Consider the following 27,363-nt stretch of genomic DNA (forward strand, 5'->3'; position numbering starts at 1 on the left):
TCATGGCTATCGATTGCCCGGCCATTATGGTTGTCTTGATAACATTGAATATATCTTGGTTTATATTGGTCAATAATGTCTACTGAGCTTTGATGGCTGGCCAGCATTGCACATGTAATGGCATAAATTGGTTAATATTCTCCGGCCATTATGGCTGTCTTGTCAGCTAGAAATAAATCTTGGCATATATTGGTCAATAGTGACCCGCCTGTCATGGCGGCCTGCCAGCAATGTATACGTATTGCATTTTATTGTTCAATATTGTTCGATGGACTAGGATGGCTAGCCAGCATTGCGCCCTAATGGCATAAATTGGGCAATAATGTTCTGCCATATGGATGGCTTGTCAACATGGAATATATCTTGACATAGATTGGTCAATATTGTCCCATCAGATTTGCTGCCATCCCAATATTGTATATATCGTGGTTTCTAGTAGTCACTATTGTCCAACGAGTTTTGATGGCTGGTCACCATTGCACATTTCAGGCTGCGGCGGCGCTAAAAAAACAGTAGAAGCAGCTCTGACCGACATTTTTCAATGTGCATGTATCCCAATATGACAGTGTTTTTGGGCTAATTTCGTCCCAACTAAATTTTTCGCTTGCCTGGACATCAGTTTACGTTCAATTGTAGAAGATATTTATACGCCATACATAATTTGGGCTACCATATATATATATATATATATATATATATATATATATATATATATATATATATATATATATTGTTTTTTTGGGGATTATGTACAGATTGTCTTAAAATTGTTTGACTGAGCTGACCACACAAAATGCACAGAAGCACCCATCACGGAAAATGTAGGATATATTTTTCTCAGTATATTTTCCGTGATTTACTAATTGTTGCGGATGACCTGCGATTATATTTGACGATTTTGGTAGAGTACTCTTTTATTTAGATTTTAGGCACGAATAATTGTTATGTAAAATTCTGCATATAATATCTTCGACGCAATTCCTACAGACAAGAGGGCCGGATGTCGATCACGCGTGGACGTAGCTAACACAGATGGTGTTCCAAACTTTAGCCAAGTGTAGAAAAAATTCTGACAGAACGTGGAATCTACACTGCAGAAATTTGCGAAGGCGAGATTAAAGATGCTGCACATGGTGCATCACGTACCATTACCGTTACAAACTAAACGCAGCGTCATTACCATTGATACTGTCATCACTTTCATTACCACTAATTGCGGCGTCATTCTCGTCGCTATCATCACGGTAGACAAGGAGAATTATTTATGCTGCTTGTTTCTCGATCCAGGGTTTAGCGCAGTTGGTTAAAGCGCTAGCTAGGCTAGGAGTCCGATTCCCGGTGGAGACGATTTGTTTTTCTGACCTCGTAAAACCAGGATGATTGAAAGTGATAGACACATCAGTGCGCAGATCCTGAACACATCTCGGCAACAACTCTCGCGCATGAAATTTCGTTCCATGGGGCTATATTGTAGCGTGTGCAACAGCAGCCGCTAGGCGGCTGCTCATCAAGAGTCTCGTGCGCGGACTCGAAGAAGTGGCCCCGTGGCGTTCGAGAAGAAGCTGAAGTCTGCTGCTGTCACTCAGTGCTCTCTGGACCTGCTCTTCTGTGCTTACTAGGTCAACCCTCTATTAAAACCAACCTTCTGGTTACGGGCCTGAAAGGCTACGTGACACTGGTGGAGGTGAGGCCTTGAATTACATGTCTCGGGCCTCTCGCAGCCGCTCATCGTGTCCCAACCGGCTTCCGCTCGTGTCGACACCCTTTCATCGTTGCAGCCGTCGCCTCCGAGGTCTGGCGCCGGAATTCGCTCCTCTACCTGAACCGACGCCAGCTGATCAGCAGTTCGAGACTTCTGAAATGGCACAGGCAAATCAGCATCAGCTGCTGCTTCAGCAGCCTCGTACGCCCCCCAGTTTCCATGGCGCTACTGCGGAAGATGTCGACGACTGGATCGACCAGTTCGAGCGAGTGGCGCAATTCAATCAGTGGAGCCCTGCTCAGAAGCTGCGCAATGTATATTTCGCCCTTGAAGACTGCGCAAAAACGTGGTATGAGAATAGGGAAGCCAGTCTTCAAAGCTGGGACTCCTTTCGCCAGCAGCTGCGGGACACTTTGGCATCCATGACCACCGTGATCGCGCACGCCGCCTCCTAGACGCCCGTGTGGAATTACCTAACGAGAGCGTGGCCATGTTCGCTGAGGACGTGACCCGTCTCTGCCGACGGGGTGCTTCCGACATGACAGAATCAACGAAGTTGCGCCACCTGATGCAGGGCGTAAAAGAACCCCTCTTGGCTGGTCTGGTTCGCAGTCCACCCCAAACCGTCGCGGACTTCATCAATGAAGCTACCCTCATTGAGCGAGCCCTGCAGCAACGATACCGGCGCACGGAGTCTGCCTGTCGTCAACCCTTCAGCAGTGTGGCCACATTGAAAGGGTCCACTGAAGATCACTCTCTGCGTGAGCTGATCCGCGAGGTAGTTCGCGAGGAACTCCTACAGTTCAATCTTGGATCGCCTAACCCTACTGCCGCGGCTGTCACCGAAGCCGTGCGTGAAGAAATCCGTCAGACATTTTCACCGCCTGAGTCACTGCTGGAGCCACGTTCCATGACTTACGCAGCGGCTCTTCGTCGGCCTGCAGTGCCTCCTGCGCAACAGCTTCGTTTCGAGCCGCCACCCACTCTGCAGTCACCGTTCTATCAACCTTCCTAACAGCCGCCAACCCAGCAGAGCCTCGTGATGCAGCCGTCCGCTCCTCAGCCACTATCCTAGCAGCCTCCCTACCAGCCGCCATCCCAGCAGAGCCCCGTCATGCAGCAACCGGTTAGGAAGGCAGAAGTCTGGCGCACTCCTCGCCAACGGCCGCTGTGCTACCACTGTGGAGAACCCGGCCACTTGTACCGTCGTTGTGCATACTGTGAACTCGGTCTTCGGAGTTTTGCTCGTGATTCCCCGCGTCCCCGGGTCGGCGAACGCCCTCCAGAAATCGATGAATATCTGGCAACCCGGGTAACCTCTTCGAGCGACAGTACACAGTCTTCCACCTTGCGCTACTCGCCACCCGGCCGCCGTGAGTTTAATCATGTGCCAAGGCGCCGGTCGCCAAGCCCACACCGGGGAAACTGAAGGCGGCGACATCAGGGGGGCAGGTTGCTGACGAACGGAATCGATGTCCCGGAGACCCTCCCGTGACGACTCAGCCCGATGCTGTGACTACGATGCCTCCGCCGCCCCAAGAACCCAAAACTCCCAATCAACCTCAAGCCGATCACGTTGTTAGCGCCGACCTTTCCGTTCTCGTCGACGGACACCCAGTAACCGCTTTGGTAGACACCGGAGCAGACTTTTCAATAATAAGCAAGAATTTCGCAGATCGGCTCTCCAAGGTGAAAACTGAATGGCTGGGGCCGCAAAGTCGTACTGCTGGCGGTCACCTTATGACGCCGATCGGACGATGCCCTGCGCGAGTAATCATCGCCGATTCAGCCTTTGTAGCCGTTTTTGTTATCCTGCCGCACTGCTGCAAGGACCTCATGCTCGGCACGGACTTTTTACATGAGCATGGGACCATTGTTATTGTTCCTTGCCGTACTGTAACGTTTTCGACGCCTGCAACAATGACCGCTGACTCAGAACGACGCCAGGCACCTTTACGCATCGTTGACGCGGATGTATCCATGCCGCCACGTTCGTCTGCTCTCGTCACAGTCAGGTGCGACGACCAGTCCTGTGCTGCCGGCGTTGCCGAACAGAACACAGAGCTTCTGTTACATCATGGAGTCTGTGTTGCACGCGGTATAGTTCATCTGACTAATGGCCTAGCTCACGTGCTGATTACGAACTTCGGAAACGAACGGCAACGCATCGCTAAAGACACCACTGTAGCTTACTTTGAAGGTGTCGCAGAAGCTGCCCACGACTGCTTTGTTCTTGAGACCAACACGTCTGCCAGCCAAACGCCCAACTTCAACCCTGATGTGAATCCCGCTCTATCACCGGCAGAGAAGGAAAAACTCGTCGGGCTACTCTTTCAATTCCAAGACTGCTTCTCATCCGCCTCCGCGGTTAAACAGACGCCCTTGACCAAGCACCGCATAATAACCGACGACCGCACCCGACCAGTCCGACAGAACCCCTACCGAGTGTCACCGCGGGAACGCGAAATCATTGCTCAACAGGTCGACGAGATGTTAAATGGCGGTGTCATCCAGCCATCGAGGAGTCCCTGGGCTTCGCCTGTTGTCCTCGTTAAGAAGAAAGACGGAAGTTTAAGGTTCTGTGTTGACTACCGTAAGCTCAATCAGGTCACAAAAAAGACGTCTACCCGCTGCCACGCATTGATGACTCATTAGACCGGCTGCGCCACGCGCGCTACTTTTCATCGCTTGATCTTAAGAGCGGTTACTGGCAGATCGAAGTCGATGAATGTGATCGCGAGAAGACAGCGTTTGTCACGCCCGATAGACTTTATGAATTCAAAGTCCTACCTTTCGGATTGTGCTCCGCTCCAGCGACATTTCAGCAAATGTTGGACGAAGTTCTATCTGGTCTTAAATGGCAGATGTGTCTAGTCTACCTGGACGACGTTGTGTTTTCACCAACGTTCGAGGAACACCTCCAACGTCTCTCCGCTGTGCTACGGGCTATCAGATCTGCCGGCTTCACGTTAAAACCACAAAAGTGTCACTTTGGCTATGAAGAGCTCCTGTTCTTGGGCCACGTCGTCAGCCATCGAGGAGTTCGTCTCGACCCAGCTAAAACAACAGCCGTCACCAAATTCCCTACTCCATGTAACAAGAAGACCGTTCGCCGTTTCTTGGGCCTCTGCGCCTATTACCGCAGATTTATTGAAAACTTTTCACGCATTGCCGCTCCGTTGACACGTCTCACCCGGGATGATGTCATCTTCACCTGGACGGACGAACAGCAAAAGGCATTCGACGAGTTACGGCACCGCTTGCAGACAACACCTGTGCTTGCCCATTTCGATGCGAATGCCGAGACTCTGGTCCACACAGATGCCAGCAACGTGGGTCTAGGCGCTGCACTCGTCCAGTGGCAAGACGGTGCCGAACGAGTTATCGCATACGCCAGCCGGACTTTGTCCCGTGCCGAATCGAACTATTCCACCACCGAAAAAGAATGTCTGGCTGTTGTATGGGCGGTGATGAAATTTCGACCCTATCTTTATGGCCGGCACATTCGGGTTGTGAGTGACCACCACTCTCTGGGCTCGTTAACGAACTTGCGAGACCCCTCCGGACGCCTTGCACGATGGAGCTTACGGCTACAGGAGTTCGACATGACCATCGTGTATAAGTCTGGACGTCAGCACAACGACGCTGACTGCTTGTCCCGTTCACCTGTCGAGGCTGCGCGGGAAGACGAAGGACCAGACTTTCCCCTTATCGCAGCCGTCGACGCGCTCACTGTTTCGCAGCAGCAACGTAACGATCCGGCTCTCGCACCACTAATTGATTTTCTGGAAGCGCGCACTACAGAAGTTCCCCGTCTCTTCGCCAGAACACATTCATCGTTCTGCATGCGAAACAATGTCTTATACAAGATCAACTTCGCTCCGACGGGAAGAGATTACTTCCTCGTGGTACCACAGTCTCTAGGAAGAAATCTTACAGGCATGTCATGACGAGCCCACCGCGGGTCACCTGGGGTATGCTCGAACTCTGGCCCGAATTAAGAAGACTTAGTACTGGCCAAACCTTGCGGCCGCAGTACGATATTACGTGAGAACATGCCATGATTGCCAGCGACGGAAAACACCGCCTGTGAAACCGGCCGGTTTACTGCATCCTGTTCAAGTGCAAAGATGCCCATTCGAACAAGTTGGCATGGATCTGTTGGGTCCATTTCCAATCTCTGATTCCGGCAACAGGTGGATAATTGTCGCTACAGATTACCTCACGCGTTACGCTGAAACGAAGGCCCTCCAGCGTGGTACGGCACTCCAGGCAGCGAAATTTTTCATCGAACGCATAGTCCTGAGGCACGGCGCCCCGACAATTATAATAACGGACCGAGGCACTGCTTTCACTGCCAAGCTCCTGGAATCTGTCATGCAGCTAAGCGGCACTACCCATCGCAGGTCAACCGTCTACAATCCACAAACTAATGGCTTGACAGAACGTCTGAACAAAACTCTCGCCGACATGATGTCCATGTACGTGGATGTTGAACATCGGTCTTGGTATGACGTCCTCCCGTACGTCACGTTTGCGTACAACACGGCGCAGCAGGAAACAAAGCAAATGACGCCGTTCTCCTTATTGTATGGCCGCGGAGGTTTGACAATGCTCGAAGCCATGTTGCCCCACGACGGCCGTGACCTCGAAGTTGGCGCCGAGGAGTTCACTCAACGCGCAGAAGAAGCGGGACAGCTGGCGAGGGCACGCATCCGGAACCAGCAAGGCCGAGACGCCCAGCGTTACGATCACCGCCACCGTGTAGTGACTTTCGCACCGGGCGACAGAGTGTGGCTCTGGACTCCGATTCGACGTCGGGGACTATCTGAAAAACTTTTGAAGCAGTACTTTGGGCCATGCAAAGTGCTCCGTCAGCTGAGCGACGTCACGTACGAAGTGCTTCCGGACGGCTTTTCTTCTACTCGTCGCCAGCAGAAATCCGAGGTTGTCCATATCGTGCGCATGAAGCCGTACTTTTCGCGAGAAAATTAGCGCACCGCCTAACGCATGTTTCTTGCGTTTTTTTTTCTCTGCTTTCGAATTCATCAAGTTGACATTTATTTTTTTTAGAGAGGGGGTAATGTAGCGTGTGCAACAGCAGCCGCTAGGCGGCTGCTCATCAAGAGTCTCGTGCGCGGACTCGAAGAAGTGGCCCCGTGGCGTTCGAAAAGAAGCTGAAGTCTGCTGCTGTCACTCAGTGCTCTCTGGACCTGCTCTTCTTTGCTTACTAGGTCAACCCCCTATTAAAACCAACCGTCTGGTTACGGGCCTGAACGGCTACGTGACAATATATACGCAGACTAGTGCACGAGCATACGCACACGCTCGAGCACACATCTGACAAGCAAACGTTTAATAGATGCGTGTCGGCGAAAAAACTCCTGCGCTGTCAATAAACGCAAGGTACTGAAATGCAAAGAACGCAAACGAACGTGTGGGTCGCTTGAACAAACACCAGTGGCTACGTTTGGATAGTAAACGCAGAAACGATTTAAATATTCGGTGAATCTACATCCTGTAAACGTTTGTCTATGATTGGAAACACGCACGCGTAGCATCATTATTTCCGCCTTTTTTTACGAGTTACAAAGAAACCCTACATATGTTCAAGCGATAGCAGAGGTGGGAGAGATCGATCGTGGTAGCCAATCGAACACTCACTGCATGATTCGTCATTACGCTAGCTGTTTCCGGCATTCAGCATCAGCACCGACTATACCACGCCTCAGTACTAGCTGTTCTTATAGACAGATATGTTGGGCTGCTTTCATGGCGTTCGAGTTCTAATATCTACTAAACACAAATTTGCATCATATTCCTGTACTCTTTAGCGCTCTGCTGTAGGCTTCAGCAACAGACAGATAAAGACTGAACGACTATGGCCATCGGTGTAGCAGCGCATAAAATATTTCAGCTCAAAGAAAAAATACAAGCAACATATCTTCTACGCTATGTCTAGCTAATTCACTTGACAAGAAAAGAGATCTGAACTGTACTGGAATGGTTCGTATTCTAATGCGACGTAAATCGCACACTGCGAAACTTTGTGTGCATGTGGAAGATAATAAAAAAAATCAACAGCACTACATGGGGCAAGGCAAACGAAAAAAATCAAACTTTAAAACAATTACCTACAGTGCAATGAATGCGCGCTCATGTGTCGCCAGCATATATGGTAACAAAATTGAAATTGCATAATAACGATGCTCTCTATGGAAGTTATTTTTGTTTAAAAGCTGCAATACGTGGCTCATAATGATGCATTTAACTACAGCTTTTGACAGCGTTCTCCTAAGCACTGATCAGAAACTATTCTTCAGGCATTCTATGCCTTATTATCCAACCATATAATCACCGCACCGAAGGCGTTTCCCTCCAGAGAACTTAACAATTCTATCGTGTCAACCAGGTAGCTAATGGCAATTCATATATATTAAAAGTAATGCGAGTGCGTTATTTAGACAGTTTTGGGGCATTTTTAGAGAACACCATTCTCGAAGAATTTAGCACATGATTGAGAATTAGGTTTCCTCTCTGTAATATTCAGCCGCTTTGACAAGCGCAGCTTCCGCAGGCTGAAAGATGATTTTACCGCGCAAGTTTCTGAGGACTACACCTTGTCCCAAGTTCGTAGATATATAGTTTCAGTGTTGACCCTTGCTATCTTTCTATTATTTCTTTACTGCCAATTCAGTTCTTCAGATCTTAGCTCGTCGAGTATTTTGTATTTCTTGCTGCTTTATATGCCCACGCTTAGTACTATGCGGATTTTTCTTGCTCTAAATGTTGACCTGATTTGAAAAAATAATTAATAACATGGGAATTTTAACCTTGAAGTACCCGTAGTTAAGGTCGTTTTCGCTTTTCTTTTCCTTAATAGGAATACAGCAAGTATATGGGCTTCTGCATCGCTCAGGTGCGCGTCATGACGTTTCAAGAGTACTCCGTCATGTACCTGTGCCATCTTTAGTAAAAACATAAGTCCATTTGTTAGAACCGAGAACTATTCCGTGAAACCTGAAGATTGTTTTACGTATGTGATTATTACTGAAACACATAGGTAACGCATTTTGCATTAACAAAAAAAAAACTGTAGCCAAATTATCGTGCCACTGAAAACGTTACCGAGCCAACATTCGAGGCGATCAATGAGCTACGAACGCACTTCTCGTTGTTTTAGCGAAGCCGAGGGCAAAACTCTGCGCATTCCTCCTCACAAGCTTGGCGCAAAGAACATATGGTTTCCGTTCTCTGGTCCTTTCATCGCCTCTCCGCCCGAGGGCCTTGACTAAAGCAATTTTCCAAACCGCTTTCAACTTCACATCTTCTAGCCTTTTCTCCCCGTGAAGCAGTCATCGCGGAAGGGCAGCGACTTTCACTGCCCTTTCTTTCTTCCCGGCTAGGCATGCGTTGCTCACAATGCCCCCCACTCCACTCCCCCGCACTCTACCTTTCCTTCTTGCCAACTTCTTTTTCTAGGACCTGTGGGATATTCTTGGGGGGGGGGGGGGATACCGGACACGGGTTATACCGGCCTAATGTCGTGGCGGCACTCTTGGCATGTGGGGGAAGCGGAGATCGGACGTGGGGAAGGGTGGGGGAGAGCAAACTTTCTTGGCCGGTAGCCTTCTGGGCTCGCGCGGTCCTACGGGACCTCTTTCATTTCTCTCACCGCCTTTCGAGCTTTATGCCTTCTTTTCGACAGATCTCAAGCAAAAAAAGAGAGAGAGAGAGAGAGAGAGAGTGAAAACACAACGACCCTTCTGCCCTCTTCCAACCGTGTCGCGAAACTCGACACAAGCGGCTGATTCAGAGGCGTCCGGCCGGTCACACAATCCCCATCCGCTCGAGCTGCTCGAGCTTCCGCAGCTTTGGACAGCATAACCGAAAAACCAAGAGTCGTGAAAGTTCCAATCCGCTTTAATGACCATGCCTGAAAGAGGATATCTGTGAGTACCACCAGCATTTTAAGTTGTTTGTTCATAACTGAGCTTTCTGAGATTATTTCATGCTTTCTCTCGCCGTAAGATCGATACTGGGATGTACTTCGCGTGGCAATATTTATTTTGAATTGTTGCAACTGAGATCTGGGAATCTGCGCTAGCCGTACGGTAAGATACCCTTTTTTTTGCATGATTTGGTGCTGTATGTTGTCAGCCTTGATCATCATGTCAATAACCGATATGCTTGTGAGAACGGAAAGCAATTTATTTTGACCGCACCACGCCAGTCAATTCTGAACTGTATTTTCAGCGCACCAGAGTTTATGCATACAAAATATTGTATGCATAAACTCTGGTCACAAATACAAAATTTACAGCGCAGAGGTGGCCAATTTGTATTGCAAAAGAAAAATGTGGCCCTGTAAAACATGATGCGTGTTTTGTGTGATTTTCAGGTTACAACTCCATTGCGCGTGTTGTGTGTCTGAAGTGATCAATTTCTTTTACATACTTTATTCAAAACCCATGGTTAAGTTGAGCTCTCTGGAACATGATTGTTAGTTATGAGCGAATATTTATTATTGTAATTTGCCGTTATGAATGCGCGTTTGGAATGGTCTAAACGACGTGTAGCTTATTCACGTGTTTGATCTTTCTCCTGCGCTAATCCCGAGTAGTAGAAGTGTCATAAAATATCCAGCAGGTGCAGTTTTACTATCCAAGGTAGAAAACTGAAAGCGTCCGGAAAAAAGATCTGCCGACGCATTTATTCTTACTGCTAAATTTGATTATTTGCGGAAATATTGGAAAAAAGTTTTCGTTCAAAAATGTTCTTATCCACAATTAAAGATTGTTATATCGCGCAAAAAAAAGGGGGCTTGCCTGAAACATGGCACTTTTTCTTCTACGTGCAAGAGCTTCTACTGTCCGCGCGAAGGACTCTATGAAAAAAAAATTCTGAAAAGGGGATTCTTATTTACAGTTGCTACCATAGTTCTTATACTTTACCACACGTACAAACTTGTTTCCACAACAAACGTGATGCTAAGCTATGGATTTCTTTATTTTTGAATTTGAGTATATCATATAAACCCCAAAGCATCTGTGTCGTACGTTGTTTTGGCAGCAGCTTTGACAAATTTTAAAATGTTCTGTTTGCAGTAATGATGCGATGTACACTAATTTTAGCAGCCGCGATCGGAGTGCGACAGCCATTTTTTGCGTCTCTTTTTTCTTTTATACTTTCTTTTAGTTCTTGCGGCAATCTATTCTAACGAAAACTATTCAAAGGAAAGCTATGATCTGAAGCATGCAGCTATGACGACGTCTTTCTTCAACAGGTGTTCGATCACAAAGGCACTACAAGTAGAACGGGGCAAGCACTGACTACCGTTTAACGAATAGATAACAGCAAATACATTTTGTTTTATGCTTCCAGCGTCAACAACACATCCACATGGGAAGTCGTGCACTGCCAGATGTCGCAACCAATGTAACCAAGTTAATATGGCCGGCCTCATCGAGTATGCAGCTTATTTCAACCTGAGTAAACCAGACAAGAAAGTTGTCTGAGGGCCAACAGGCGGTGCTCTATTTTGCATTTTTACTCCACGGTGTAGCTGTACTTCCACTTTCCAAAAGTTTTCTCTCTTAATGGAATTTATGAATGTTGCTCTTATTTCCTGGTGCCATCTGCGGAAGGAAATACATTGTTATGCACGCTGCTCACGTCCATATTTATAAAGGCTGCTGGGAGCTGCTGCCCCTACAATCGACCACAAAAGAAGCTGCGATGAACCCAGCGCCTTCCTCGAACCTGGGACCTGAGAAAACCTTGCAAACGACGCAAAAACAGGAGGAGCACTGAAGTCTAAGAGTTCTGCCTAAAATTTTCCAAGCCCTGTAACCCATGCACACCTAATAAATCACCGTGCAATGTACCTTTCAGCTGTACTATTTTTTGTGCATGGATATTCTCAGCATGCTTTATTTAAATAAAAAGCTACATTAAAAATATCAGCACTGCATACGTATGGGATGGCTTTGTAGTTGCCTATTAGCCATAGCACAAAATAGCAACTAGCCGTAGTACTAATTATTGAAACGTTCAGCACTATAATCTGCCGGATTGCCAATAGCTCTGGCTGGATGCCAATAATGCAAAACCACTGGGCAAGATTGGATTGGAAATATTGCGTTGCAGATAATCTGGCTGGATGCCAGTTGTGGATATCCAGTGAATAAGCATGGATACAAGATATTAGATGCCCAGTGAGCTTGGCGGGATAGCCGTGATATACCAACCAGTGAGTGAGCTTGGGTGGAAGATATTGAGTAGTCATTGAGTGCCATTGAATGCCAGTAAACAAGGTAGTATGCCAATACTGGTTTTGATAGGAGAGCCAATCAAATTGGTTGGCATAAATCTTGGCTCTTTGTGCGCCCCAATCAGACGCCAATATTGCCCAATATTGGGACCAATATATCCCAATATTGGACCAGTGGCGGTCCATTGATGGCGTGCTGCTTGGGGCGGTATCAAAGGCTCCGTGAATAATGTCACAGATGACAGAGATGAAATCCTGAAGAAGTTGCCGCTAAGTATGGAGCCGGATAAGGCGATTGGGGTCAATATTAAGAGACGGATATTTCCCAAGTCAATCTACTTCTCTATAGCTATATCGCCGTAAAACTTGCTCCATGGGTAGGAGGGCTTCCAGAATCTCCTGTATACCAGCAGTATTCTATTTTGATAAATGAGGCTACGTTCCAAATGTCGACTAAAGGTCGCGTACTAGGAAACGTCGGAGCGAACGAGGCTAAACACTCTTCGAAATCATGGCAAAAGGGGGCGTGACATGCAGTCTGTATCACTATCATGTCGCCCACTTTTGTAGGCCACATGAAAGTTATATTCTTGCAAGCGTAATGCCCATCGCGCCCGCCGACCAGATGGATCGTGAAGTCCGATGAGCCAGCATCGAGAATGATGGTCGGTGATTAGAGTTAAACGGTGTCCATATAGGCGCAGTCTGAACTTGTGCACAGCAAACACGTCTGCAAGGCACTCCGATACAGCGATAATGTAGATGCATGAACATTTTGTTAACGTGCGGCTGGCACAGGCAATGACGTACTCAGCATGATGGAGAGCAGCAGTGCATGAAAAGGACACAGAAACGCACTGAAAAACAAGACAAGCGCATACTGTTTTTCAGTGTGTTCTTGTGTACTGGTTATCTTGTGTTGCTCCGCTCTGTGATGCCTCACCGACTCGCCCAAACGATGCTAATAATAGACGTAATCAGCCCCACTATGAAGCTGGAAAGCACCGCCCCCAGATCGACACAAAGGGGGTATGTGTAAATCTCCATCACAGATATAGGCTCCAAGTGGCGCAGGAGTGGTGCTGAGGTTAGAGAACACTTGAGCAGGTTGAAAGAAGACTCGCAATCGGGGCTCCACATAGATTGGGAATCATTATGCAAGAGAGAAGGGAGGGGGTGGGCAATTTGGGGTTGCAAAGCCAGGAATGAAGCGACGAAAATAAGAAGAAAGCCCAATGCTGTTCTAGGTGTGTGGAGTTTCGAAGTCTCTTACTGCAGCGAACTTCCGCTGATCAGGCCTGATACCATCCTTGTAAACGAGGAAGGGAAGAACTAGAGTTTTTCGTTCTCCGAAATGGCACTTCTTTGAACTCAAAATATGTCTCGCTTTGAAGACGCATTCAAGAACATTATCGGGTCGCTCATTTTATTCTTGGAAGGTCTTGCTAAAAATCGACTTTGTCATCAATACGGGGTAACGGGCATAATTTTTGCTACCGCATTTAAACGGCTGTAGTCCACGCAGAATCGTAAATCTTTCTTTCGCACTAGGTGCACAGGGCGGCCCATGGACTGGAATAGTCTCTAACGATTCCTTTCTGCAGTATTTTGTCCAGCTGTTCTTAACTTACCTTGCGTTCCGACGGGGAACCTCAAAAAGGTTTTTTGGCGAGCAGATAGTCCGTTTTCTGAGGTAGTTTTATGCTGTAGTATAGGGCCTGAAAAATAGTTGCCCGATTCATCAGAGGCAGAATAGCTCACATGCAGCTTCAGGCTGTCACTGGAGGCAGAACTGATTTGTTACCCATATGCCTTAGCTCAGAAGATTATTCCGACTTCCATTTCGCGGCTGATCTGTAACTAGAAATACATCAAATGGTGTGGGTTAGACGGGGCTCATCCCTCAAAAGTGTCAAAACCAGAAGGAAGACCTAGAGACTCTTCTTGCACGATCACAGTCCAAAGGTGAGGGCAACCATTCGCCGCATGCCGCCAAAATATATTTTTTCACTCCAGTCGAAATATCTGGCTCGACGATATTACGTGTTTGTTCAAATGTCGTGGGGATTTTTCACGGGCACAAATGCTGCCGTCATCGAAGACAGCAACACATCTTTCACGGAGAAAACTCCTTCATGACTCTGAGACATGTTCTCCACTAATTAAGGGATTATTTTCGGCTTCAATAAAATTATTCTGGCAATGAAGTCTACAGTAGCACCACTCTCAAGCAAAACGTCAGGACACAAGATCACGTCATACGTGGCGTATGACGTACACAATGAATTCTGTACTGCAGCACTCGTCGACAAGCACAACAGAAACTGATCACAGGCAAACCGGAACTAAAGATTCACCCCGATCTCCACAAAATGTACTGTTTTTGCCCCAGAAAAACATATCTTTCTGTGGAAGGTGGCTTCTAAATGAAGTATTCATAACTGACACAGCGGCACCAACCAAAGAATGCATTTTACATTGTCCACAACACTGAGATTTTGGTTTTAGCATGACGATAGGCGGCGGCATTGGTGGAACTGACCATCCGGCGACCTTGCCTCTATCAGTCGCACCACGTAGTTTTTCAACGGTGGAGAAACATAGCGGCGACGTGGGGATGGTGAACGGTCTTGGTGCTTTGGCGGGGGAGTAATGCTGCGATCGCACACAGGGCAGTCATTGTGTGTGCCGAGTTTTGAATAAGAAGGCCGATAGAAGTTAACGGGTGGTTTCTCCCACTGGACGTCATTTCTGAAGCTTGGTGGTCGTCGTAGAGGGGGTCGATCAATTTGGCGAGGCGGGCAAAAGTGGGAGATGTTTCCGTTGTACCAACAGCTGTAAAGCATTGGTGGCTGTTTGCTTTGGTAGCTAGAGCGCAGGTTCTCTTGGTGGCCTAGTGGAGGCGACAGACACGCGAAGCGGCGCTTCATCCGAATACAGTGGAAGCTGTTGTAAATAAGGGCATGACGTCGCTTGCTGGGCCTGCTGAATACCATAGGTGTGAGACGGTTCACTGTACTTGGTGTTCTCCATGGTGTACGCTGCTGCCACGATGGCATGGACCTCGTTGTCTGGGGGTAAGGCAATCCAAAACTTGCCGCTATGTATCTAACTCCCCGCGTACAATTCTCCTGAACACAGAAGCAAAGTCTTCAGCCTCCAGGATATCGATGCCCGCAATGGTTCTCATTTTCTGAAGGGGACCGAATTTTGGCGCTATCCGGCGTGCGTTGAGCGTCTCAAAACCACGGCACTCTTAGCTGACATCTGCAGACGTAGCAAGGCTGTCTCGCGAAATAAGGAAGTTAGAGACATTCTCAGAAATCTCTTGAGAAGGTGCCCTACCTTAGCTTCTATCTGCCAGTGGACAACGTGACAAAGTTTCAACACTTCCGCGATGTGTAGCGTGCAAGCCTCACCGGCCAGCTATGCTTGCTGGAAAAGTTCGTGTTAGCGTGTTCCTTCTTCGCAAGAGTATCTCCAATAGACAAACTAATCTCTTCAACAAACCGGATTCCGGTCGAGAGGATTTTCACATGATTGTTAACCCTAGTCAGTGCAATGCCAGCGAGGAAGTAAACAAAGTTGTGCAAGTGGGCAATAGAGCTTCAACGGTTGTACATGCTGCCCCTTTCATAATGTCAGAGCCATTCTTTCAAGTCATCTTCGAGTTGAGCATGGAAGCTACATGGCTCTCGCTGATGGGGCAAGGTCCTCTCTTCTTCAGCTCGCCATTATAGTCTTCCACTCTTGGGTGGTAGCCATTGAAAGATCTCTTGAGACGCAAGTGGTGGCAAACCTGCTACACGGTAGCTGCGGAGAGCTGCTGGCGATTACAGGAAGGTTTTACCCAGCGCCTAGCACTAAATATAACGGATGAAATGGCTTTCCTACTAGTGAATGCTTTACGAATGAAAACTGGTTGCAGGTGCCTCACAGCCCAGATCGGGTTGTGCGCGCCTCCCTCTTATTCTTCCTTTATCAGCAACTCCTCGGTATGCCGCTAAGGATCGCAACAATGTACTTGCAATTGTTTTAGAAAGATAGAGCACGACTTAACCAAGCTTATTTGTTACTGCTACAGAATAAAACAAAGAACTATCAATGAGTCTGCAACCACGTGTTTATCCTTTTTCTTTTGTTTTAATTCTCAGAGCGCAAAGCTGTTGAATGCCCACAAACCTTCCGCTCGCAACGTTTTTGACAGTTACACATAGTGGTATACCCTGTTAATCGAAAAATAAAATATACATAGCGAAAAAGGCATATAGAACACATTGAGGGAATGAAGAAAAATCGAATCAGGAGTTTGTATTGCGTCTTTCTAAAAATATGTGGTGTTGAAATGTCTGCCTTTGAATGTTCATGAAAAGATTAAATAAATAATTTGAGACAGATGGCACATGATATATCCTATAAACAAGGAAGAAGGAATGAAGGAAGGGCAGAGGAGCACAAAAACGTTCGTCTAGTTGAAAAGGTCAGTAGTTATGTTCGTTTTTGCCTTTTTTGCGGCTGCTTAAAACTCACATGAGAAGATATATATGTCACCGTTTCTTCAGGCCTTAATTAGGGCAGAGGCTCTGTTCACGCACTCCTTCATCATTGCAGTACCGATTCCGTGAGCTGAAGGTAATACGTGCGTCAGGGATGCAGTATAGATGCCCCGCGACAGCGTGTGTTGCAAAGTGACATCAGTGCAAAAGAGGGCCACGCAGTTTTTGTGCGCCAGAAGTCAACGAATGGTTACCTTTGCGCGTACAGGACGTTTACTCTTGGTTGACGCTGAGATCATGTCTGATCATTTTCTGCCTAAGCATACGCGCTGATGCTGTGAATTTATCGCAAGGCAAGATCGGTTGCTGGCTGCGGTCAGCTGCACAAATATTTCGCAATGGTGAGCGCAGATCATCATTTTGAGAGCCTGATTCTTTTATACTTCATTACTGGTGTATGTATTTTGTTCATGTCCTCATTGCCACAGTCTTATAGCATATGTAACTAATGAGGGCTGATTGTTTGTGCGTATCGCTGTCAATACTTTGGAGAGTGCGTCGTCGTCTGTTAACTTTTTTTTTCAGGATTTCTGTCGGCGCACCCAACACCTTTATAATGTTGAAAAGATTGATTTAAATTAAAATTGCATTCACCCTTTAAACCTTGCCGAGAACGGCATCAAATTAGGTATTTTAATTTTGATTTTACATAAAAAGTATCTTTTATGTCCAAGGTAAGGAAATGACGTGCAGAATATTACAGACGTTTACCGGTGTTACAGAGAAGGACATTTTTTTTTCTTGTTAGAAATTACAATGAAAAAAAAAAAGACATTCACTCATCCAGATAGTTGAGTTGCACACAATCGGTATTTCGTTTTAGACAATCTAAAAATGCATACGGCCTTCAGAACGTTTCCTTTCCTCCTCTAAAACATAAACATTGACTAGTTATGGTGAGATATCTCTCCGCTTTGTGAATAATATTTTTCGTATCCGAAAGTTACCTAAAAAAATGGCTCCTTGTATCACCAAAAAAAGTCGAGAATGCAAGGAGAAAAGTTCGATTCACCGTTAAGCTTGTGCCTTAGCTCCTCCAGACAACAGTGGCTTTGAAGTCGCTCTGCGGTGAATATCAGCCCGCAGCCCTTTTCGCACACGACCAAGCCCCGAGGTTTAGCTTCGGTGTCGGCTGCCTCTCAGGGGGTCCTCAGTTGACGTTCCGCATCGCCAGTGCCCACCTCTCGGAATTCGCAAAATCTGGCGTGGCTGGCGTAGCTGTCCGTAGATACGCGGGCAGGGCAACCGGTGTTGCGACATTTCACCTGTGATTATCGAGATAGAAGATTACGTCTGAGCACGCAGCGTGCATCAGCGCAAATTTATAATTTTCAAAGCGCGAAGGAGGGTAGGTAAGACATAGTGAAGAACAAGATAGAAAATCTAGGAATCGTCTTTATGTCTAGGCTCTTCTTTGGTTGCCGGAAAGTAGCACTGGATGTTTCACATTTTCGAACCATGCCAGCTACTGCATTCCGTCGTTCTTTTTGGTGTATAAAAGTTGACAGTTTGCATAATAGTCTTGATAGTTTGCTCCTAGTTCACAACCACCGAAAATCTGGGAGACGCAATGAAATCTCAAAATTTGCGTAATCTAGAAATTGGCGGTTTGTACTCAGCACGTTCGTAAGCGTTTGACCCCATATAAGCCTGGCAAAAGGCTGCTGGAGATCTTGTCGACATTGCAATACCGTTCAATATCGAGCAGAACCAGGACCCTAAACTGGCACTTCCCGATTACGAGGCATATGCTCCACCATCAGTCTACCAGATAAATGCTCCTCCATATAGCCTATACAAACGCAACGCTTCAGTTGAAAAGAGGTGCTACATGTGAGGTTTGCATGCTCGAAGTTGATAACGGAACGCATCATCGATCCCTTATCACAACGAGTTTGTCGAGGACCGGTTTCCATACATTCCAAGAAGCTGATTTTCAGGAATGAGGATATTGTATTGATTGGAAAACTGATGAGTAACCGGCGGCGCCTAGGAAGGAAGCTGCTGCCTCCCGAGTTTGAAGCAGATGCTCCACTAAACGGCCACCAATTCGGTTTTAAGAGGGCGACATCTGTGTATCTTGCCGCACGAGCTGCATGTAGGGGTGTATTGTAATGAAAAGATTCACTGAGCCATCAGCGCAACGGTTTCATCCAGCACAATTTTTCCAAGGCCCCTCCACAGTGCCTCAGTGCTTGGGCCTCTGGTCTGCTCAATCGAATGACGCGTGATCAAATGCCAGAAGCTTTTAGACGGAGTCGAATAAAGAGGCACTCGTACTTTTTACGATGACAGTGGGCGTTGAGAACCCAGAGTAGTCCAAATTTCTGCAGACCTTACGCACAGCATCTCAAGAGTCCTTTTTGGACCTTAAACACCATAAATCAAATGAAGCAAATTATTTCACAAACATTTAACCAAAGTTGAAGCAAGCATCAGGTAGCAGGATATAATATGCCCTTTGAGCAGCCGGTGCCTATTCGGTTGCACAAGATTTCGAACTTCTTACCCCCTGAGTGCGGGGTACCAGATTTGTTGTACCATAAAACTCACTTCAGGACTAGTTTGGCTTAGTGAACCAAAAAGATAAGCAAGTGTTTTGTATATAAAACGTTCACTTGCTGTTTCCTTTTAACCGCTCGACTGCATTAAATCGAACATTCGAAACACATTTTCTCTTGAAAAAATTTCAACTGAGGCAGTAGCTTCTTAATATCAGAAGTGGTAAACTCTGAGTAGAAAAAATATACCTTCACATATTTGCATAGTGTGGCCCTCATTCTAAGTCCCAAATTAGTGATTCGACGATCATTATTTGGTTCTTGCTTAAAAGCGTAATTCACTGTGGAATGAACGCGGTTCTTCAAGTGGCAGGTACCACCAATTTGACAACAGCTTTGAATAAAAACTTCTGCACACAATCTTCCCAGCAAGATAAAGTATAAATTTAGGCATTCATACAAATACGCCGAATTCCTGAAAAACATGATGCAACATTTGGGGATGTAGATGGCGCTGGTATTTCAATGCACACCAAGATATTGTTCCGCTTGTTAAAACATATCTCCCACTTAATTTATATAGTGCCCTTGACATTCAAAAGCAATATGTCAGTTTGAGAAGCGTCATGACTCACTGACGCCCACTTAGATTTCCTGATATCACCCAGGCTCATTTGAGGTAATAATGTTTGGATTCCAATTTATGACTTTGAAAGATTATTATTAACAATTCTCAGCGCTGAACACCCCTCGTATATTTACATCGTCCAAATATTCCATTATAACTAAAGCACATGTAAAGCAATACTGAATATGCGCATTATTCGAAAAGCATGTCGATATATAGAATATTATGGAACTCTTGGAAACAGTCTACCCTGGCGCACTGCCTTTCGGCCATTAATACAGTACGTTAGTAGTTTATTAACCTCACGTAGGGCTCGGCATTGTCAACACACTCCCAGTATATATGTGCTGGTTATTGCTGCATGGGTGCCTTAACATTTTACAGAAGCCTCTTATCACAAGTCGTTTAGCATCATGGAATAGACTTCGGACTTTATACACAAGCATCGAAGCGCAAGAAAGTAGCACGCAAAGTAGAATTCACCAGTACACCATAATGTATGACAGTTACGTAGAATAAAGCATGAATTCACAGGATAAAATATGACCTTTAAAAATGCACAAATGCATATAAATATAAAAATGGAAATGTGAATAAATTGATATATATATATATATAATATAAATATGATCACGAATAAAATTTCGTAGTACTAACTCCTTGATTTGTCGTTTAATCCATGAAAGTTCGCACCAATAGCCAAAAACGTGTTGATATAATCTAGGTAACATTTATATTAAGCCACCACAGTAGAGCATACTTGTTGCTATAAATTTTCTGGCAGCTTGCACACAAAACCAATTGTGCAGATAAGAGCTGCCTGTAAAGAACAGTTTAGGCGCTCATTTTTTACAACTCTCCTCAGCACTCAAGTGAAGCAGTAAGCAGGCATCAAATAGTGCATAGGATTCTGACACCTATAGGCGTCTGCATCTGAACTTCGTTCCTTCTTATTTCTTACAATATTCAAATGAGTAATTTTATTGCAGAGCTACATCTGAAGAAAGCATTACAAGATTCTAGGATGCTGTATAATTGGTAGAAGCATATATTTAGGCATCCTATGCACTGATCGAGCGAACAAGACGAAGATGTAATCGTAAACCAATATACACCAAACACAACCTCCAATTGTAGTGCAATTGAGGCCAGGCAGAAAAATGGTTCAAGAAGGCTACAAGTGAGTCCTCAATAGAAACAAAGACAAAGTCACAAAGAAAGGCATGCCGCTTGTTGTTAAACGACCAAACGCAGCGATTGAAAATAGCCTCTATTTCGTCATTTACGAGCAATTTGTGCACGTTTTAGACAGTAAGCTTTTCTACCATATGGTGTCTTTTTATTCATGTTTGCTCGCAATTTACTTGCAAATCTCACATGAGGTACTTTTCGTTGGCATTATGAATTCACTTGTTTCACACTGATGCATATTAAGCCAACCGGTCTCTGTGGTCTTTTGGTAGTAGGTCAGCATTGCAGACTTAAATTCAATTTCTATGCTATCAATAGCAATCGAAATTTTATTAGGTAAATTAGGTTCCCCTTCTGCAAAGGACAATGAGAGCGACCTGAATATTTTTAACCTCACGTTGCAATTTATATTGCTCCTTTGAAGTACTGGCTCATAGAAAAACGTACCTATTGATTGCTTATTTTTGTTATGACGGCAATCTAGAATCTAGAATACATAAGTAGAAGTAAATAAAATAAATATTTGGCAAATGTTAGCATCAATACTGACATTTTCTCCGTTCTTTCTATGTTAAGCCAGGAGACATATCTGCAATGTGGAACGTTTACATTAGTAGGGTTGGGTGCATTAGCTTCTGTTACCTTCAGGTTGTTGAGCCTATTCAGGAAGCGTTGACGAACGTGACTGAAGACTCCGATGTCTCGCCTGCGGCACACGGGACAGGTGTTGTCCGTGGAAACCCATCTCGCGATGTGCCACTGCCGGCACATCTTCTGCCGTCAGTGGCACACCACCGGCTCGCGCAGCACCGAGAGGCAGATGGGGCAGATTAGGTCGTCATCGGGCTTCGGGTCGTAATCATCCAGAGTCAGCTCCACCGTCGGAGTCAAATTCGAGGCTAGTGAGCAGGAGGAGGTGCAGTGTATGAAATATTTCTACAACATTTATCACATTTTAGGTGGCGAAATAAAGAGGGAGATTTAATCCAGGTTCTCTTTGTGACAGCACCTTTACATCTAGTACTAGTGCAAGCAATTTCAGTGCTGCTTGGTGTCCGTAGCCATGCCGCCTTTTTGACCGCCTTAAATGCTTGTTTCAGAGTAGCCGGCTTCGGTACAGGCGGCAATCCAGTGCGATTTGCGATCTGAAGCTGTTGCTCATTGAAAGGATGGTGAGTACTTCGACCTAGCTGCATTACCAAATCTTCTTACCGGGCAGGGCTGTCGTCAAGCTGTTGAATGAAGATTTTAGCTCAACTATCTTGATCGTAGAAACAAAAAAGCATACAAAACAAGCAAGCTATCTTGATCTTTTTGTGCAATGTGTTTGTTAATTTATTAACCAATGCTTATTTATGAATAATAATTTTCAAAGGAGGGGAAAAGCAAGGCGCCCGTGTGCTTTGCGATGCATTGCACGGTAAATAACCCAAGTTAGTCGAAATTTCTGGTGCCCTCCACTACGGCACGTCTCAAAGCCTAGGTCGCTTTGGGACGTCAAACCGCAGAAACCCGACCGACACAAAAAATAAATAAATGATTTTTCATTCAGTGCAAATTTACGCCCTTGACAGGGCACAGCTCATTTGCAATAAACCATATCACGTTTAATAATTACTAATAGCTACGCCTTTTCAATGTCAACTACAGCAAAGGGCGCATTTTTAGAGTGGCATCACCGAGGGCCGTGTTCTATGTAAAAGCCAGATAAGCAAAACACTTCCTAGAAGGGTTGATCTGTTTTGCAATACAGAAGAGTACAAATGAGAGAGTAGTCTGTAGGAGAATGTAAACAATCCAAAACATTATAGGTAAAAAAATCATATGCTGTTTCAGAGACTACCCACCATATTGCGGATCGCACATATTGCTGCCATCGCTCGAAGCTAAATCAACATTTCCTCTTATCCTGTAAAGTGTCCCATCGTTAGTCGCCATCCTGCAGATACGTAGGCACTGATTTGTATCCATTCATCCTAAAAGTAATAAGAAAAGGAGTCCAAAAAAGCTGACATCTATCTACTCAGATGACATATAAACATGTTTTACATTAGACTGCTCTTGCATGATTCGCAGCACATGAAATCAACAACACTCCTTCCCGCAATAATTACAACAAATCGTTAATCCTTGGCAGGGGTACCCGCCTCTAAAGTGCCGAAAAAGATTCAACACTTTTCCTCACTCAAACCACTTATTCAAATTATTGCTTCGATTAACGCAAAGTGTATGTCTTTATGACTGCCACCTCCACTGAGATTCATCGTTACTCTGATCTGCATAATAAAACGAAAAATAGCATCAGTGTAGATATCGCCATAGTCACAGCCCTTAAGAAGCGTTTGATTCTTCTGTGAACATAAGTGCCATAATTATCAGCACCTCAAAATTGCCATTGGAACTAACAGCTACCTTCTTGGATGTTAAACCATTTCAGGCTGGGTTTCATGGGAACATAAGCAGATTAGTGAATTATAGTACCTTTTTATATTAGGCATGTGTAGAAGGAAATAGAAGACACAATATGTTGTAGCACTGAAAATGCGCATAGCTATTTACAAGCACACACATTTTGAGCTGTATGAGGCAACGGAGCACATTTCTTCCACCAGCCGAACATTGTTGCTATAATTCACCATGGTGATTGTAAGGGGCGCAAGACATTTATTGGGAAACCTTCTAGAATTGAATAGCCATTGCTTAAAACCCCTCTTGGAAGTTTGACCAGCAAGACTGTATAAAGTCTCTGCTATTTGGATTATCAGCGTCGCACTCACTAAACATATTTAAAGAACACGAAAATATACTATTGTCAATAGATTTCATCTTAAACTAGCCATAAAGTATTCACAACAATTTGAAGGTCATTAACTTAATAAACAGACAAGAAACGCGACTAACGCTTAAGAAGGGCACAGCTATATTCGGTTACGGCACCACAAAAAGGACAAATTCCTCGAGAGAAAAGGGCGAGCAGTAACACCAGATAACTCTACCGGAGACTACCATCCATAACGTTCGCTCTCCCAAGTTGCCAGATATTTTCAGCACAACCTCACTTTCGCAAAATCTATGTGTCTTTGTGTTTTGAAAGGCGGTATAAACATGATATGTCATTTGTTCAAAACATCTCTGACTGCAAAACTCTAGCGCTAAATGCAGACATTGTGAAGAGCATAACACCCACAAAATGGTTCACTGCTTACATGATGTAGAGGGAGACGGAGTCGGATGAGCCATTCTTCGGAGCCAGATAACTTCCACAATCAGCTTAAACGACGGCGCTCAGGTAGGCCGGGACAATCACACGCGTCGCGTGCAGACCTCTTGCTGACAGACTACTGTCGCCTAAGGGGCAGATCACTCGCGAGAGATTTAGGAGTTAACAGCCACGTTTTCGGCGAGAGCCTTAGTGGGATGCGGGGGGCGGGGCGGGAGGCAGCCTCTTAAAACGGTCAGCGGTAAGGCCGACGTAACGCCATGACTCGCAAGGGCAGGCGTACCAAGCAGCCATGCAGGATGGCACGCGTCTAAGCACTTCTACCTTCTCTTCGCCGCTCGAACTGCCGCTTTCGAAAAGTGTTCTGGAGGCGCGGTATACGGAATATAGAAAAACGTTATCGTTTTACAAGCAAAGCGGGAATTTTTTGTTACAATTAGTATTCTTGCTTTTTTTCTATTCCCTGGGCGTTATCGCTTTCATTTCTTCTTGTCGTATCTCAGGAGTTTGTTTTTAGGTACTGTAGCAGACCACATGGCGTGCGCAATAATCTTTCTTTATTTTTATTTATTTATCTATAGCAATAAAGCAGCAAGGATGTTTGTCTGCAAGCCTTCAGTAATACTGTGGAATATTCAACAGGAATTGCTTGAAAAAAATAAAATGCAATACCTGCCGTAATGGATTGGGAACAACTTATGGCAATTTGAAATTGCAGGAGTTGTCAGTAGCATGAAGGCATATTATGTCACATTGTAAGAAGGACCACACCTGATGCATATACATAAAAGCCCTCTTGGTCCCGACTATGCACGCTATGCAACAGACCTATGAAAAGTTGCCCTCGGTGGATTAGTCAGTGGTTTTACAGACTCGCAAAGCATCTGTGAAAGAATAAAATCCTAACAAAATTTACGACATTTATTTCTCAAACAATAATGTCAGAAATTGAAATTAGGCCTGAACTTTGCCTAAAGGGTAGGTGTGAGGATATACAAACTCCATATTTCAATGCGGATTTTTTTTTATTTTCCTAATTTAAATTAATCTTATCTACAAATTTTATTGCTGTAACATCGGTGCATATCTACAATACAGGTTAGCGTTACAAACCAAAAATGCGCCGACTACATACCCTTCTAACACGCTTGATAACAACAACCCTTTGTGGCCGTACTTACCTCGTTTGAAACGAAGACTATACTCGGGTAGTCAGCGGCGCGTTTCGCGTATTCACCGCTAATCACCACTACGGATGCGCCGTAACTGGAGCAATTAGGTGATCTGGTAACAGAAGAAAGAAAAACAGAAGATGGATAAGAAGAAGACGCCGGTTCAATAGAGAAAGAAGATTAGAAAGATGCCAAGTAAACGCGCAACAACTATACGTGCGGGAGCCAATGCATCGGCGATAAGAACATCGAGTCAGACTACGTGAGCGAACCGTTCGCTAGCTTTCGCTACGCATGTCCAGGAGCCGCCATCGACATTTGTTGGTTCTTCTTCACATCACAAGCGGTAGGGTGGAGAGACAACGGGCCTTCATAGTGATGTTCTTCTTCGCATCACAAGCGGTAGGGTGGAGAGACAACGGGCCTTCATAGTGATGATCTTCGCATCACAAGCGGTAGGGTGGAGAGACAACGGGCCTTCATAGTGATGATCTTCTTCGCATCACAAGCGGTAGGGTGGAGAGACAACGGGCCTTCATAGTGATGTTCTTCGCATCCCAAGCGGTAGGGTGGAGAGACAACGGGCCTTCATAGTGATGTTCTTCTTCGCATTACAAGCGGTAGGGTGGAGAGACAACGGGCCTTCATAATGATGTTCTTCGCATCACAAGCGGTAGGGTGGAGAGACAACGAGCCTTCATAGTGATGTTCTTCTTCGCATCACAAGCGGTAGGGTGGAGAGACACCGGGCCTTCATAGTGATCTTCTTCGCATTACAAGCGGTAGGGTGGAGAGACAACGGGCATTCATAGTGATGTTCTTCGCATCACAAGCGGTAGGGTGGGGAGACAACGGGCCTTCATAGTGATGTTCTTCGCATCACAAGCGGTAGGGTGGAGAGACAACGGGCATTCATAGTGATGTTCTTTTTCGCATCACAAGCGGTAGGGTGGGGAGACAACGGGCCTTCATAGTGATGTTCTTCGCATCACAAGCGGTAGCGTGGAGAGACAACGGGTATTCATAGTGATGTTCTTCTTCGCATCACAAGCGGTAGGGTGGAGAGACAACGGGCCTTCATAGTGATGTTCTTCGTCGCATCACAAGCGGTAGGGTGGAGAGACAACGGGCCTTCATAGTGATGTTCTTCTTCGCATCACAAGCGGTAGGGTGGAGAGACAACGGGCCTTCATAGTGATGTTCTTCTTCGCATCACAAGCGGTAGGGTGGAGAGACAACGGGCCTTCATAGTGATGTTCTTCTTCGCATCACAAGCGGTAGGGTAGAGAGACAACGGGTCTTCATATTGATGTTCTTCGCATCACAAGCGGTAGGGTGGACAGACAACGGGCCTTCATAGTGATGTTCTTCTTCGCATTACAAGCGGTAGGGTGGAGAGACAACGGCATTCATAGTGATGTTCTTCTTCACATCACAAGCGGTAGGGTGGAGAGACAACGGATCTTCATAGTGATGTTCTTCTTCGCATCACAAGCGGTAGGGTGGAGAGACAACGGGCCTTCATAGTGATGTTCTTCGCATCACAAGCGGTAGGGTGGAGAGACAACGGGCCTTCATAGTGATGTTGTTCTTCGCATCACAAGCGGTAGAGTGGAGAGACAACGGGCCTTCATAGTGATGTTCGTCTTCGCATCACAAGCGGTAGGGTGGAGAGACAACGGGCCTTCATAGTGATGTTCTTCTTCGCATCACAAGCGGTAGGGTGGAGAGACAACGGGCCTTCATAGTGATGTTCTTCTTCGCATCACAAGCGGTAGGGTGGAGAGACAACGGGCCTTCATAATGATGTTCTTCGCATCACAAGCGGTAGGGTGGAGAGACAACGGGCCTTCATAGTGATGTTCTTCTTCGCATTACAAGCGGTATGGTGGAGAGACAACGGGCCTTCATAGTGATGTTCTTCGCATCACAAGCGGTAAGGCGGAGAGACACCAGGCCTTCATAGTAATGTTCTTCGCATCACAAGCGGTAGGGTGTACAGACAACGGGCCTTCATAGTGATGTTCTTCTTCGCATCACAAGCGGTAGGGTGGAGAGACAACGGCATTCATAGTGATGTTCTTCTTCACATCACAAGCGGTAGGGTGGAGAGACAACGG

The sequence above is a fragment of the Amblyomma maculatum genome, chromosome 5, assembly GCF_055883805.1.
Source record: "Amblyomma maculatum isolate TAMU_Amacu chromosome 5, ASM5588380v1, whole genome shotgun sequence".
Classification (NCBI taxonomy): domain Eukaryota; kingdom Metazoa; phylum Arthropoda; class Arachnida; order Ixodida; family Ixodidae; genus Amblyomma; species Amblyomma maculatum.